This window comes from Lissotriton helveticus, chromosome 5_1 (genome assembly GCF_964261635.1).
Source record: "Lissotriton helveticus chromosome 5_1, aLisHel1.1, whole genome shotgun sequence".
Taxonomy (NCBI): Eukaryota; Metazoa; Chordata; class Amphibia; order Caudata; family Salamandridae; genus Lissotriton; species Lissotriton helveticus.
The window spans coordinates 306,957,411-306,974,896 of record NC_136065.1 but is presented as its reverse complement, the minus strand read 5'-3'; the positions used below and the strand labels follow the sequence as shown (position 1 = coordinate 306,974,896).

Sequence of the window (17,486 nt, the reverse complement as noted above, 5' to 3'; positions counted from 1 at the left end):
TCGCAACACCAAGATCCACCCAGGTGGTCGAGTGACCACTCGACAGATCCCGGAGAAAAGGGGGTTTCGATGGCCCTCCAGCCGTCCCCAGACGCCTGGTAACGATCGCCCTCCGGCCTCCCTGGGCGCTGGCTCCACCCCCCTGCTGGGTGTCTGGACACCATCATCCCGGCCCCTCTGACCCCCAGGCGAGAGGGTTTGGACATCAAAGGACTCCAGTCCTATATCTGGGCCAGCCCCGGAGTAGGACGTCAGTTGTATCCTGGACTGGAAGCCCTGCTGACGCTGTCACGGCCGACACCAGAAGAACTCATTGCCTGTAACCTGAAGAGACCCTGAGAGCCTGCTGGCGCTGCCGCAGCCCACCTTTGCTGTACCATCTTAAGAGCCTGCTGGCGCTGCCGTGGCTGAACCACCTGAGAGCCTGCTGGCGCTGCCGCGCTGAACCATCTTGAGAGCCTGCTGGCGCTGCCGCGACTGAACCATTTTGAGTTCCTGCTGGCGCTGCCGCGGCCTCCTCTCCGTTAAGACCACCTGTCGAGTCCTGCTGGCGCTGTCGCGGCTCGACCTCTCGGAAACCCCGGCTCGAGGATTGAGAGCTGTGCGCAGGGTATCCCTTCCTGTATCCATACCGAGACTGTCCCGCTACCCGGTCCCTTTTACGAGACTCTATAGATCCCTCGATCTACCTGTATATACCGCTGAGACCCAGCAACCTTTATTCTTGATAAAGCCTAAGAACTTAACCTCTTGTGTGGTGTCCGTTTGTAGTGTTGTGGTTGCCCTGCTGTACGATCCTAGGAGAGGACCCTCACCCAGGAGGTCTCTCGATAACGCTCGGCTACTTCTCGACGGAGGGGTGGACCTAGGGGTGGTCAGTCAGACATCTTCTGCCTCCCCCGGGATCGCCTTTCTAACATAAAGCAACAGGTGCATCAGTATTATCCTCCTCAAATGCTACTTACTCACTTGTATCGACCCCAGGAGGATGAAAGTCCGAGTCAGCACGCGCGGCCTGATTCCACATACATTTCCAAGCTGTGCACAGTAGTAATTACCCAGCCTGATGTGCAATCAGATGGTCAGAAAACCTCACATTAAGGCGGTTCACTAGAGTAGGCCCATTTCTGCCTTCCAGGAGGTGGGGGCGGTGTGTTTGGAATACATCAAATCGCACCGCTGGTTTACACAATTTTTACTGTTTCAAGCACATGGATATGAAGTGATCTGCCCAGAATCACACGATGTGCCCGGCTAAGTGGCAAAGCCACGATTGTACCGCAGGTTTTCAGGTTCCCAGCTCGGGCTCAAGACTCTAGCCCACGTTTACCATTTAAAGCAACTCAGCCATTTTACAAACCTCGTGACATCCAGTAACTGCAGAGAATTAACAAGTTAGCTCCCAATACTAAACACCATTTTCTCTGATGGCCAGGAACGTTTATGTTCTGTGAAAGTCAAGTCCTCTACAGCAAGAACAATCCTCTACTACTTTTTCCCGATTCCAATTCTCTCGCTGCGCTCAAGTGCACCTTTTGTACTATATTTATATTTCAGGGGAGAGCGAGGATGTGGTCCGTCTGCTAAACTGCCGACTTAGGTGCTGGAAACCAGTGTTCGAGCCTCGGGGTCGCGTCCACATCCTGTGATTCAGTGCAAATCACTTAATCTCCCCGTGCCTGATTGTGTAATGTAAATACGGTGCTTGTGTAAAGCGCTCCAATACCTTCGGGTCGAGTTCGCGCTATATAAAATATGCAAAAAAAATGTATAGCGCTTTTTCATTTTGCGCATACCTTCTGAAACAAACAGAACTCAAACGTAGACTTTTTTCTCAATGCATAAACGCTTTCTTTGATTTCATGGACCCGAATTACATGCACTGCCTGGGTGGTACTGATTTTTACTGAGGCGCTATGTTACATAATTGCCATATTACATAGGTGCGCTATATAAAAATAACGCACGAGGTAACAATAAATAGTGACATGGCGATGCCATTAGGTCAAGAGCGGCTGCCACGGATCACTATAACCCCCCTTAAATCAATACAAATTTTTCAATTGTTCTGCCTCGCACAAGATCACACTATTGTGTTCGAGAGGGGATGCACTAGGGAATGAACTTAGGTGAGGTCTCCCGTTACCACTCCGATTCACTATAGCCCAGCGTTACATTAGACGAGCATGTGCACACAATCACACATAGCACACATGCTTACCCTTCGCTGGGACTGGGGCAGTGACTTCCCCTCTGATTCCAAACACAGCAGCGCCATCAGCAAGAGTCCCCTACGCAGACAACTGCGAAATCACATGCAAATAGAATTCCGTTTGTAGGTAAACCGCTCTGTGTGTACTGTAGCTTTTTATTAGGATCAAAACATCCCTTACGCTGTCTAGATTAGCGCATCCATTATTTAATTACAGCTGGAAAGGTTAGAAACTTTTATCATGCACACATATTCTTTAGGAATTATCTTCTTCTGAAATATAATTAATCATATGGGGCGCACAGCACTCCGAACCCACAATAAAGTTTTGCAGAAGGGAACCTGGGGCCGGCGCTCGGCGCTCGGGGAGGGCAGGTTTGACGGGGACATTCACACGAAGCTACACACATTTCGTTTGGCTTGATGCCTAATGTAACACCGCGACCCGGTGGAATGGGCGCTGCAAATGTCAAGGACCTCACTGTTCTACTGTACAGTGTAGAGGCAGCCGCCAGGACCCTCAGACAAGCGAGGCGCATTTCAAGTAGAACTACATTTGAATAGCATGTTTAGTGGCATTAGAAACAAGCTGACTGGGCCGAAACCGAAACCACGGTGGGAGCGCACGAGACGCCGTCACCGTGCGCGTGCACATTGGCTGTCCCGGTGCAAGCTGTGGATCACGGAGAAAACACGCCGAGCCTGCTGCCGCCGAGAGTGACCCGCTGCGGAGGGAGAGGGACATGAGAAAAGAGCCCAGTGAGTGAGGGGGGAGTGGGGGGGTAGAGAGAGGGGATGTGTGTGTGTGTGTGTGTGTGTGCGCGCAGCAGCGGGGGGGGTTTGTTTGTGTGTGTGTGTGGGGGCGGCGGCAGGGGGGGTTTCTCTATGTGTGTGTGTGCGTGCATGTGTGTCTGCTTACAAGGAGCCATGGGAGACAGGAAGCGCGCGCGACCTGATCCGTTTACGCGTGTGCACATGTCTTGTCTCCTGTCTCCCTGGGCTCCTTGTAAGCAGAACTGATTGCAATAGAGTCTCGCAGCGACGATCGCTTCGCGATCCGTTCGCAGGTGCGAGACCTAAAAACAGCAGCCAATCAAAAAACAGTGAACCATGCCTCTCTCAAAACGGTCACATGGCAGATAGGGACATTGTAAACATCGCTAAGTTAGCATGAGCCCGACAACCACGATGCTGCTTTTGCGCACGTTACTACATGGCTTCGTTTTTGCAACACTCTGTTTATGCCTTTCACATGAGAACCGTCTGCTTTGTTTGTTCTCTGCCTCTTCCTGGAGTTTAGTCTGAACACTGGGAGTAAGATCGATAAACAATGCCCCTTGTTATTCTGTTCTGGTCAGTCCCTAGCACCTAGGCAAACCATGCTAACACAGCTGCTGCTGGAAACTCATACTTTGATATTATGGGGATGCACGTTCAGGTAACACTCACTTGGAGAGGGAGCTTTACAGGGAGAAGAGCCATGCAGTTACTATGATGTAGATATACCAACTAGGCACTTAGGTATGGGGTCTGCTGACAAAGCCCAGAGATCTGCTATTGTATAATAATACTTCTTAACAAGGGGCGGGTGATTAGGCCTTATAGTCATTTCTCCACTGTGTTTATATGATGACATCTCCCTTTATGATATATGGCCTTGCTGCAATGCTAACTGAATTGATATTATGTACTTTGCTGCTGGTTGTGGCTCGAATACTGCGTTTTTGAGCACGATAGTTGAAATAAACATTTTGAGCTATATTCGTGTTTCAGTCAGTTCTTATTGTGGACAGGTAACAAAGTTTGAGACATTTCTCAGGGAGAATTTGGGAAGTGCCCCATTGGAATTTTCTGGGACACTATGAAAGCGGGGATTCAGGGATCCAAGTAGATGGAAAAAAAACAAAGGATGCAGGATCTTTATACCATTTTGGCTACTGAAGAGAGGAAATTAATAATCGCTACACAACAGAATAATAATATTCGAGAGGCGCAATCTGGGTTAGCTATAGCGAAAGCTGCGATTAATGAGATTACTGCAACAAAAGTAGCAGATAAGTACACGGTGTGGAGGGAGAAAGCCTACGAATGTAGTTAGCAAATTGGACGTCATCTAGCCACCAGGGTGAGGCAGAAGGGAGGACATAGTGATGTAAAAAAAATGTGAGATCCTGCACAGGGCATGGTTTCTGATCCAGCAGGAATCCATTATGGGTGAGGATGTAGCCACATGCAGCTATTTGGACTCTCCCCGTTTATTGGATTTAGTGAAGAAGAAAAGGAGGGTTTAGAGGGGTCCTCCCTTGTGGGAAGACATTTTAGCTGTTGTCTCCAGTCTCTCTACAGGCAAATTTCCAGGCATCAATGGTATTCCGGTTGAATTTTATTGCGCCACAGTTAAAAGACAGCCTGACCGTGCAAATCTTTAAAGGAGCTAGTCCTCCTCGCTCTTGGTCGCATGCAAAGATAGTTGCCTTTGCCAAGAAAAATAAGTTGGTAGTGCAACTACCAACTTATTTTTCAGACTGATTACCCTGATCAATTGGGACTCAAAATTATATAGGAAAATTCTGGCCTCTCGCCTATCCACAATTATTAGTAAGGTAGTATCTGGGCGGAAGTACAGGTTTATACCCGGAAGAGGCACCACTGATCATATTAGACAGGTAATTGCCATCTTTGATGCTGCCCAGGTGGGGGAAGACTTTATGGCTTTGATCCTGCTGGATGCGGAGAAAGCCTTTGACAGGGTCTCCTGACACTATCTGAAGGCTGTGATGAAGAGGGCAAATATTGGGCCAGAATTTCTGCAAGCAGTTAAGGCATTATGTCATAACCCAGAAGCTTGGGTGTTCATTGCAGGGGAGCTCTCCGAGTCTTTTGAAATCTCTCAGGGGGCAAGGGTGTCCCTTCTCCACGCTCTTGTTCGCATTGTATATAGATCCATGTATATGTACGCTTGACCACAATATCTATATTTCTGCTATAACTCTCAGGATCGGATACTAAAACCCTCGCCTTTGCAGATGACAGAGTTAGTGACACCGGATCCAACTACAGCCCTGATTGAGATAGAGAAAGAGGCGACTGGTTTTAGGCTAATCTCTGGCTATCTGTTAAATAAGGAAAGAACGTTAATTGTGGTCAATAAAAGAGTTACTTTCAAAGATGTGCACGTGGTTACAAGGGCAGTATACCTATGCATAACTATAGTTTCTGATTTAGAAACCATTGTCAAAGAAAACCTTGACCCCTTTATAGAAAAATCGAAAAGAGACCTATGCAGACTGAATAACTTACACTTATCTTTGGCATGGAGATGATCTTTTCCGGCAAAATTCTTTACTTTTTCTGTGCCATCCCTTTAGAGAATGAAAATATACGGTTCAAGAGGATGGAAAAGCTGATGCATCGATTTGGCTGGGCATATTTAAACCTGTAAGGGCCCTAAAATTGTTGGCACTTCCTAAAGATAGAGGGGAGAGGGGGTTACCAAATCTTAATCTATATTAATGGGCCACCATGCTTCAAAACGGTTTGGTATTATTGCAAGAAAAATCTCCGCTCCAAGTTGGGTCTGCGTATCTTCCGTCTCCCTTCGAGTTACTGATAGGGAAGGAGGCATGGGGAGGCCTTTAGAGAACAATTGAATTTAACATGTTAAGACCTTACAGAATGCTTTTATTTTTTTGTTGTAACTTTTTTATTATAACAGAAAAACATAGAAAAAACAAACAAGGCACTATAACAGTAGTACATCAATCGGGCGAGTGCTCAAGGAGGACGGGAGATACACAGTAGTATGATACAGGAGTTGTTGTATACGGATGAGGGGGCCGGAAGCAGGAAGTGCAAAATCATGAACAAAACACGCCACACTACGTTAAGAATGTCGGGTCAGGGAGACTGGGGGGACTAGAGGTCTCTATGAGAGGGGGCTTACATATATCTCCCCGTTCCATTGATTCCAAATTTCCCCCCATTTTCTGGGTCTGCTTTACGCCACATATACAGTCTTCTCTCTAAACATGCACCAGTCCATGTTCTCTTTCCAGGCCGTCACTGTGGGGGGCCTCTGGGACCCCATAGCTGTGCAATGTCTCTCTTAGCAATCATATTACCAAGGGTCGTCCATCGTAGCTGCGACACATCATAGTCATTTGGCCCCCATACATTCAACAGACATTGTCGGGCCTCTGGCAACATCACAACACCTGTTACTTCATTCATCACCTCATGTACACGTTTCCAGAAAAGCACCATCTCAGGACATTCCCAAATTATGTGGAGAAAGGTACCAAGCAGACCACAACCACGCCTACATAAGCCATCCATCGAGTAGCCCATATGGATCAGGCGGGGGCCGGTAACATAAATCCGATGGAGGATTTTAAGCTGGACCAGGCGGAGACGGGCCGGGATTGCAACCTCCCTGGGAGAGGAGATCGCAGATTGCCAGTCCTCGTCGTCTAATTCAATACCATCCGCGATTACGGTCGCCCAGAGGTGTTCGAGCAAGCTCGAGCGATCATTGATCATCTTTTTGTAGATCAAAGAAATAGTGCTATCCGGCACGTGGACATCTAATATACGATCTTCGAGGGGGGAGGATTCCGGAACGTCGCTACCCACGGGGCAAACCGAATTCAAAGCGTGGCGAACTTGAGCATAGCGGAAGAATTCCCTATCACCTAGCTGATATTCCGCCTGTAGTTCTGTGAAAGTCTTTACCCTGCCCTTAACCCAGAGATCACGCACCTTACTGATGCCATATCCCATTTCTCGAATCCTTTCGTTCTCCACAGGCAACCCAGTTTCGCAGAAGCATAAAGCGGAGTCGCGCGGGTCAATCGATCCCTCCAGCCCATAGCCGCGGTCGCACTATGCCACACTCGTACGGCTAACCCTGTGGGACCCGAAAGCCGTGATCGAGAGGATCCAGAATAGAGGGCCCTGTTATAGTCTCCCCCGGTAACAGCCATCTATCCATTTCAAACGCTGGATTCAACGCCGGGCCGTACATCCCGTGGTTAATTGCAGCAAGCTGGAAAGCCCAATAATACCGCCTGATATCCGGAAGAGCTATACCGCCGTCATACCAGGGAAGCGTTAACTTTGGAAGAGCGATACGCGAATGCCCGTCCCATATCAATTGTCTCTGTAAAGATTCTACCTCTCGGAAGTACCTCGACGGAATCACATCAAATGTATTCTGGAGTGCGTATAAAAACCTCGGTAAGGACATCATTTTAAAAAGAGACGCTCGCCCTAGAGGAGACAACGGTAATTTACGCCAACTCACTACGTCCGATCGTAAACGTTGAAGCGGAGAAAGTAGATTACGCCCGTAGCGGACCGCAGGGTCCAATGATATAAAAACTCCCAAATATTTAAAACCAGACTGCGACACCTGGATAGGACATCCACGCGGCAGGAGGGGGACGCCACCAGCGAGCACGTATATATGGGACTTGGTCCAGTTAATGACCAGGCCTGAGTTTTTCTGGAACGAGTTAAGCACGTCGAACAATACATTTAGCGATTTTTGAGGCGACGTGAGGTACAGCAAAATATCGTCTGCATATAGCGATATACGGTCCTCAAAGTTCGGAGTCCAGTGTATACCTCTCATCGAGGGCTCCCACCTCAGCCAGGCAGCGAGAGGTTCCAAAGCGAGGGCAAAGAGAAGCGGAGACAGAGGGCAACCCTGCCGCGTGCCTCTCCCAAGAACAAAGGGCCCGGAGACCCGGCCATTTACCACGACCTGTGCCAGTGGTGTCTCATACAGAAGTTTTACCCAACTAATAAAGCCAGCGCCAAAACGAAACTTTGCAAGTGCAGCCCAAAGATACGGCCATTCGATTGTATCAAAGGCCATCGTGGCATCCAGGGACGTCAAGATGGCTGGTTCACGCAGTGACGTTGCCCTCGCGAGAACACCATGCCGTGTTACGATTTGGGATAAAGCCCGACTGATCCGGGTGGATCAGCTCACTGACTACTTTTATCAGGCGGTTTGCGAGCAGCTTGGCAAGAATCTTGGGCTCAGCATTCAGGAGTGAGATAGGCCTGTAGGACGCACAGCGGTCCCGTGGCTTCCCTTCCTTGTGGATCACCACAATGGTCGCAAGACGCTGATCACGGGGAAGGGAGCCGGTTTCCCGCGCCGCCAAAAACATATCTCGGAGATATGGCGCTAACGTGTCAGGGCGCAGCTTATACAATTCGATGGGAAGACCATTAGGGCCCAGAGCCTTTCCGGAACGAATAGAGCGCATTGCGAGAGCTACAGCGTCAATTGAGGGTGCAACATCCAACCAGTCCCGATCGGACTCAGACAAACAAGGCAACGCTATATCCCTTAGCAACAAATGAGAATCCTCCTCGGGCCTGTCAGATACCGGAGAATAAATCTCTCGGAAATAATCAGCAAAACATTCAACAATGTCAACCGGGTCAGTCACTCGCATACCATCAGATCTCCCAATCACCGGAATCACTCGGCTTGCCCTCTCCTTTCTATCCAGCCATGCAATCAATTTCCCTGCCTTATCGCCCACATCATACAGACGTCCCTGCTGTTCCCTACTCATCATCTTAGCTGCGTCGGTAACCAAATTCTTATATCCGAGTTGCTTGAGACTGAGGACGTGAAGCGTGTCTCAGGTAATATTCCGCTCCAAGGCACCCTCCAACTCAGTAATTTCAGTCTCAAGACGGACAACTGCCTCATTTCTACTTTTCTTAGCACACCAAATTAACGACAATGCTTGTCCCCGGATGACCCTCTTAAACGCCTCCCACAGTGAGACAGGCGAAGACACAGACCCCACGTTCTCAGCAAAGTACAGATCCAATGACTTAATCAGTTCAGTACGGGTTTTGGGGTTGTGAAGATACCATGGATTAATCAGGGCCACCCACCCTTCAGCGCCTATATTCATATTTAACTGAAACCATAGAGGGGAGTGGTCCGATATACCTCGAGCTAGATGTCTAATCTTCCCAATTGACGAAGACTGGGCCGCCGGTATCAGGATATAATCCGATCTAGAAAGACTACCATGAGCGCCAGAGTGGAAAGTGTACTGCGCCTGTTCTGGATGCATCAACCTCCAACAATCCACGAGCCCCAACGCTTCTAAAAAATCACCGAACCAAGCTTGTGCACTCGTGAGGTCTCTGGGGGATAGCGATCCTCCCTCCCGGAGACAACTGAATTAAAGTCACCACCCAGTATCAGGACACCATCTGGGAGACCCAAGACAACTCGTCCCAAGTCTGCAAATGTAGTGGTTTGTAAGCCAGGTGGGACGTACACCGATACCAGTGAGATAGTTTTCCCCTCCCACCTGCCTGTGAGTGCAACATAGCGCCCACTAGCGTCCAGAACTATGTCATCGATTTCCAGGGGAAGAGAGGCCCTGACCAAGATACCCACCCCTCTAGAACTAGAGGTGAACCCAGAATGAGCAGCGAGATGATATCCCCGCCTATTCAGAGCGTAGCAAGCATTACCAATCAAATGAGTCTCTTGTAGCAGCACGACATCAGGGGAAAGGCGTCACAACATCTGCAAGACCACCCCCCTCTTTATCCGGTCTCCCAGTCCATTCACATTCCAGCACAGTAGTTTCTACCCCCTACCCCCATCCGAACCCACGATGATCTCCCATCTCATAACGAGCACCACACCAAAGTCCAAAGTCGTAATAGTTCGTTGCCTTGAAGAAAAAGGAAAATGAAACACTCCCAACATACTTTCCCCCCTCCCCCAACAAAACCCCAGCGCAACTCCCCCCACCCTGCACCCCTGCATAGACTCAAAAGCCACCCCAACTTGCAGTGTGCCTGTCGCCCTAGCAAAAACTAATCTACACAAAGAAACCCAGAGGAGGAAAGGGTCCCTCTTTCCCCGCCGCCTCCGGGGATGAACTTAAAAGCAGACGATCACAGAAGTCAGCAAGCCACAGTTGTCTATTGTGTTCATTGTTCGGGACTCGGGCGCCATTGTTCATTCTTATTCCAATAGTCCCCCTTCAGCACCACCTGGTTGTTCCCTGCGATCGCGACGGGTAGGCAACGTATCTAGCCAGTCACTCACTCCCTCCGGGCGATCAAAAAAGAGTGTCCGATCCTCATATTCCACACGCAGCCGGGCCGGGAACAGCATCGCATACTTCAAGTCCATATCCCTAAGACGCCTTTTCACCCCCTGAAATCCCATTCTTTGCTTCTGGACGGACTGGGAAAAATCCGGATAAAAGTTCACCGTGGTGTTTTCGAACTGCGTAGGACCACCCGTCCGCGCAGCCTGCAAAATGGCGTCCCGGTCTCTGAAGTTAAAAATTCTGGCGATGATCGGCCGCGGGGGGAAACCTGGCTTCGCCTGTCCTCCCGGCACTCTGTGTGCGCGTTCCACCGCAAAGAATTTACTCAGTCCCTTGGATGTGAGATGATTGAGGATGAGGTCTTCGACACGAAGATCAGTGGACAGTGATCCAGAATCCTCCGGGACCCCAATAATACGCACGTTATTGCGTCTTGCACGGCCCTCAAAATCCTCCAGGCGACGAGCAAAGAAATCGTTGGCGGATCTCAAGGTGCGTACTTCCGTTTGCAAGTCAGACATATCCGTCGTGAGGCTGGAGGTCTTCAAATCTAGAGATTTTACCTTTTCATTTGTCTTCGCCAAATCCGTTCTGATAAGATTAACGTCGATGGCCACTGTGTCTAGCTTCAGTGCCAGGGCCTTGTATTGCTGGCCGATAGATGTCTTGATGCCAGCAATGGCGCCCATGACGTCTCGCAACGTTAGATCCGCCGCTACAGTAGGGTCATCAGTTGTCTCTTCCCGGACCTTCGGTGTGCCACCGGAGGATCCTTTAGGATGAGTGTAACGGTCCATAACATTTGTCTGGGTGGCACCTCCTCGGAAGGTGGTCTTGACTTTCCGTTTGTCACCCTCGGGCTTGCCTGTCATGGCGGGCTGGGTGCCCCGGAGGGGCACTTGAGATCTGGTCTAAATGGCACCTCAGAGTGCACCCATGGGATCACTAAAGGCAGATAAAAGCCAGTATGAGTCCACAGCCGAGCACTCGCTGGCCCCAGGCCCAGGTGATGAGCACGGGAGTCAGCTGCGCCCAGTGTCTGTCTCGGTGAGGAGGAACGCCAGGCAGCAAAAACGAAACTGAAAGTTAATTCGGGCCGTGATCTGGACCCCTGCAGCCGGTGTTGTTGAATTGCAGCCCGGGTACAGCCGCGACTCAAGGCCCAGGTAGCTTCACGGGGTAGGCCACAAAAGTGCTGGATGGTGTAGCTCAGGAACCCAAAGTCCAAATCAATTCCTGAAAGCAGCTAGTACATCAGTTGGGCTGTGTCCTCAATAATCCATCTTCGGAATCAGGATATTATTCAGGATAAATGCGGGAGGCGGCGAGGGTCTCAGGAGCCCTGTGCTCACGCGGCCATCTCGGATGCGCGTCAAGCTCCTCCCACACAGAATGCTTTTAAAGTTTGGTCAGCTGTCCGTAAGTTATTGGGGATAGATAGACTACATTTTTATACTACCCTAATAGTTAACAATGGAAGTTTACCAGGGGTTTTTACTGACCAATATATCCTAAGTTGGGTAAAAGTTGGCTTAAACAGGGTAGGTCTTTCCCGCCCCCCTATGGGTTTATTTCATTTCAAGAGCTTAAGAATGATTTTGATGTAGTCAGAAAGACTTCTTTAAGTACCTTCGGGTAAGGGACTTTCTAACCTGTAAGGGAGGAGGACTGGCAGGGTTCTAAAGGTGTGACTTGATGGATCTATTGGTTATCAGGCATAAATGCTGAAGAATCACAACAGCATATCAATTGCCTGAAACTTCTAGCAGGTTCTTTTGCCATAAGGTCAATCTCTCACATCAAAAACAAATGCTGCATCCTTCTGCGGATGAACAATGTTTCTGCGGTTCGCTATATAAACCGCTTGGGGGGGCACGAGATCACGCCTGCTGGCCGACATAGCCAGAGACGTTTGGCATTACTGCCTTACTGCCGTTCTGGCAGAATATCTTCCGGGCAGAGACAATCTAGTTGCAGACTGGAACTCCAGATTCCTGAAGGACTACACCGATTGAAAGCTCCATCCTCACATCTTTCAGGAAATAATATTGACTCTGGCTCATGCCATGTGGATCAGTTTGCTTCCCGGCTCAACTGCCACGGTTCTACAGTTAGAGGCCAGAACCAATGGCCTTAGGGACAGATGCCTTCCTCCACTTTTGGGGAGATCAGACGATCTACGCTTTCCCTCCATTTGCCAGGCCTATGGTAAAGATGGAACCTGGACAATCTCCATCCACGGATCAACTACCAGTTATTTGTAACCTGCACTGTATCAAGAATCCTGCAAACATCCAATCCCCTGTTCCTTGATGGGGCACCACAAGGGGTAGGAAAGAAAGGTTCAAAAAATAAAACTGGGACAAAAGCCAGTAGCAGAACCTGCTTCGGGAGTTCATTTTCTTGCTCGGAAAGAACCAAACGAGGAAGTAGGAGAATGCACAGAAAGAGAGCAAATGGGTGACCCTCTTTGAAGCAGTATCAGAAAAATTCAGGTGTAGGTAAAAATCAACTAAAAATTACGGGAAACATCCTAAACAACGAACTTTTAACAACGACTTACCTTAACAACGGAGGCTGAATCATGAAGATTCCTAAACCACGACTTTCTCAACAACGAAGACCTGCATCACGGCGAATCCTATACCACGACTTTCTCAACAATGCCGATGCAGAGTGGAACGTTGAAGACCGGCAACGTCACTCATACTACTTCCGGGCAAATCCAAGAACAGCAATGTTCACAAAGAAGCTGATTCGTCACGTCACTCAACTCATTTCCGCGGGTCACTCTGTCATACTCTATGGCACTGGCTCAATGCTTTGCTGCCAACAGGATTGCGGGTAAACTGGCGGATTCTGTGCAAGCAGTCCGCATGTTTTTAAAAGGTAGGCAGGAGTATTTTTGGACATTTGTGGTAATGTTTGGGTATTTATTTTAAAAATATCCATTTTAGTTCAAGCCACGGGATGTTTGTATGTTGTTATTATAGTGGTAAATGTTGGAGAAGTAATCTAATATCTAGTTATTGATTTTATTACCCATGTATTAAATTATTATTTTGTTGTAAATAATATCTACGAATTTTTATAAAAAAAATGTTTCTATCAGAATTACTTATCCTTAGCTATGGGATCCTTAGTGGATAGGCGCAGTGTTTTTGAAAGTAATTTAATACTCTGGTAACTTTTTTATTATTATATATATAAATATATTTTTATATAATAAATTAGTTGTTATTAAAATGTCCTATTTCTTGGGACGGGATGTAGGAATTATAGGGGTAATCGGTGGGGAAGTATTTTAATACCCAGGTAATATTTATTGTTTTCCAAGTATTCATTTATAATGAGTTAGACAAATTATTATTTATATATTTATTATTTTTTCTTAAATTATCCTATGTACTTACCTTCATGGACAGGATGTAAGGAATCTAGGGGTAAAGGGTGGGGAAATAATGTAATACTCAGATAATATTTTTATTACACAGGTATGAAAATATTTTTTGTTAAAAAAAGATTAAACATATGTTATAAACTTTCTTAAACATTTATTTATTTGAAAAGTCTTTTATTTCAAACATGCTTACCTCTTGGGACGGGATGATAGGGGTAATGGATGGGGAAGTAATTTAATACTCGGGTAACTTTTATTATTTTAATAAAGAAGAGAAACACGCCACTCGTATGTAACGAGCTGCCTCTGATGAGAGACTAGAGGTCTCGAAACGCGTCAGGCAAAAAAAATTGAAATCTGCGTGCAAGTGTGAACAGTCAACGTTAACCAGAGGGGGGCCCACTGCAGTGTGCGTCCTACGAAGCTCCAGGGCATTTGGTGAAGACTATTTAAGCACGGCGGCCCCGCCGTGGTAGGACAGCACCACCTTTGTAAGAAAAAGAGGCTGTGGTTGGAAACCATTCCGGCAATTTGCAGTGCAGCGAGCCAGACTTACGGAATTCACACGCGCATCCAGAACCCTACTAAGGGAAATGCAATGCTTTCAACAAATACATGCGAGTGACACCTACTAAAGGGAGATAGCGTGATGCCTTGTTACTCCTCAGCACTCGTGTTACCAGCATGCACCTTGCTGTAACGAGGAGGAAGAACGTCCCACCCAGGGCGTAACCCAATCAGAACTGTGCAAGAACTAAATAAAGAAGAGTAACACGCCACTCGTATGTAACGAGCTGCCTCTGATGAGAGACGAGAGGTCTCGAAACGCGTCAGGCAAAACAAATTGAAATCTGCGTGCAAGTGTGAACAGTCAACGTTAACCAGAGGGGGGCCCACTGCAGTGTGCGTCCTACGAAGCTCCAGGGCATTTGGTGAAGACTATTTAAGCACGGCGGCCCCGCCGTGGTAGGACAGCACCACCTTTGTAAGAAAAAGAGGCTGTGGTTGGAAACCATTCCGGCAATTTGCAGTGCAGCGAGCCAGACTTACGGAATTCACACGCGCATCCAGAACCCTACTAAGGGAAATGCAATGCTTTCAACAAATACATGCGAGTGACATCTACTAAAGGGAGATAGCGTGATGCCTTGTTACTCCTCTGCACTCGTGTTACCAACATGCACCTTGCTGTAACGAGGAGGAAGAACGTCCCACCCAGGGCGTAACCCAATCAGAACTGTGCAAGAACTAAATAAAGAAGAGTAACACGCTACTCGTATGTAACGAGCTGCCTCTGATGAGAGACGAGAGGTTTTGAAACGCGTCAGGCAAAACAAATTGAAATCTGCGTGCAAGTGTGAACAGTCAACGTTAACCAGAGGGGGGCCCGCTGCAGTGTGCGTCCTACGAAGCTCCAGGGCATTTGGTGAAGACTATTTAAGCACGGCGGCCCCGCCGTGGTAGGACAGCACCACCTTTGTAAGAAAAAGAGGCTGTGGTTGGAAACCATTCCGGCAATTTGCAGTGCAGCGAGCCAGACTTACGGAATTCACACGCGCATCCAGAACCCTACTAAGGGAAATGCAATGCTTTCAACAAATACATGCGAGTGACACCTACTAAAGGGAGATAGCGTGATGCCTTGTTACTCCTCTGCACTCGTGTTACCAGCATGCACCTTGCTGTAACGAGGAGGAAGAACGTCCCACCCAGGGCGTAACCCAATCAGAACTGTGCAAGAACTAAATAAAGAAGAGTAACACGCCACTCGTTTGTAACGAGCTGCCTCTGATGAGAGACAAGAGGTCTCGAAACGCGTCAGGCAAAACAAATTGAAATCTGCGTGCAAGTGTGAACAGTCAACGTTAACCAGAGGGGGGCCCGCTGCAGTTTGCGTCCTACGAAGCTCCAGGGCATTTGGTGAAGACTATTTAAGCACGGCGGCCCCGCCGTGGTAGGACAGCACCACCTTTGTAAGAAAAAGAGGCTGTGGTTGGAAACCATTCCAGCAATTTGCAGTGCAGCGAGCCAGACTTACGGAATTCACACGCGCATCCAGAACCCTACTAAGGGAAATGCAATGCTTTCAACAAATACATGCGAGTGACACCTACTGAAGGGAGATAGCGTGATGCCTTGTTACTCCTCTGCACTCGTGTTACCAGCATGCACCTTGCTGTAACGAGGAGGAAGAACGTCCCACCCAGGGCGTAACCCAATCAGAACTGTGCAAGAACTAAATAAAGAAGAGTAACACGCCACTCGTATGTAACGAGCTGCCTCTGATGAGAGACGAGAGGTCTCGAAACGCGTCAGGCAAAACAAATTGAAATCTGCGTGCAAGTGTGAACAGTCAACGTTAACCAGAGGGGGGCCCGCTACAGTGTGCGTCCTACGAAGCTCCAGGGCATTTGGTGAAGAATATATATATATATATATATATATATATATATATATATATATATATATATATATATATATATATATATATATATATATATATATATATATATATATATATATAATTAAAAAAATATATATGCACACAATTTTGGGGTGAAAATAATAATTACATTAGACACATTTCTGCTTTAAAATAATATTTATTAATAATGTTTGAATTTTTTTATTTTCAACTATATGCGAAAAAAATTTCATTGAAATATGTTAATCTTGTGATTTTTTTGACTTAATATAACAGTTTATCTTTTCACATGCTTTTCAATATCTTTGTATTGGAATATTTGTCCGTCTTCTGTTTTTGAAGAATCTGCTGATCCAGGCCCAAGATCGTTTTCCTCTGTTTACCGGACTTCAGTTTTGAAGTGAAGATGAGACGACGGAGAATTTGCAGACAGGTAAGTTTAACAAACTTTATTAAAAAAAACAAAAAAAAACAAGCATTTACAATGCAAACGGTCTCGCCTTTGGGACCTTATATGTCTTTAGCTATGCAGCACATTAGCCTACTGCTCACAAGTGGAGGAGTTACGGCATGACGTCATGCCAGGTGAATGTTGAAGGGGAAGGGAAATCCTTGCTTCTTACACCTCCCATGTGTCTCCTTTTTTTAAAACACAAAACTCGGAGCGCTGATGTGAGTGACGGGGACCTATTGAATAGCGCACACTTCAAATTGCCACTTCACTTTTTGAAACTCAGAAGCAGCAACATTGTTGTGGTGTCACCAGGGCTTTAAGTGGAAGCTTTTTCAATATTATATATCAGCCATAGTTGCTGCTTGATTATCTTATGCAACTAACAACCATTGACAAAGCCTATAGTCCTGACTTGTTGTAGGTATCTTGTTACTTGTTGTATTATATGTCCGGATGCAATGACAGAAACAGCAAAATACAAGTCGGGCGGCACACTATGCTAAGCGCATATTTTTAGCTTATGTGTTTAAAGCCATGCCCTTAATCACGCCCCTTTGAGCGACCCCCCACACAGTTTTTTAATCCCACTTAAAGCCCTGTGCACCTCTATGCAGTTCAAAGAACAAGTCGTCAAACTATAGGTTCATCATAGCCACTGTTATTATCGATGCACCTAAATGGCAAAGCACGTCACAGCTATGTTCAAAATAAGTTGTCATTTTAAGAGTGCGGCTCCAGCAGGAGGCGTTGTCCTACTTGACGCAGGGTTTCTGCTTTGACGATTGACGGTAGTAGTCTCAGCCGAGCCCATTTATACGAGTTATAAGAGGGTAGGTCGTTTGATTGTGAATTCATGGGGCGCTTTCTTGGTAGAAGTCGAAGTG

The 17,486-nt window shown here is 47.3% G+C and overlaps 1 long non-coding RNA gene across 4 annotated transcripts in view; it reads left to right on the top strand.

The window, feature by feature from the left end:
- Window positions 1–17,486, top strand: part of LOC144754482 (uncharacterized) — a 620,848-nt gene that overhangs the window by 596,999 nt on the left and 6,363 nt on the right. For all 4 annotated transcript variants that reach the window (XR_013594731.1, XR_013594730.1, XR_013594732.1 and 1 more), the window contains one exon: window positions 16,491–16,581. This is a non-coding gene — a long non-coding RNA (uncharacterized LOC144754482). The remainder of the gene's footprint in view (window positions 1–16,490; window positions 16,582–17,486) is intronic.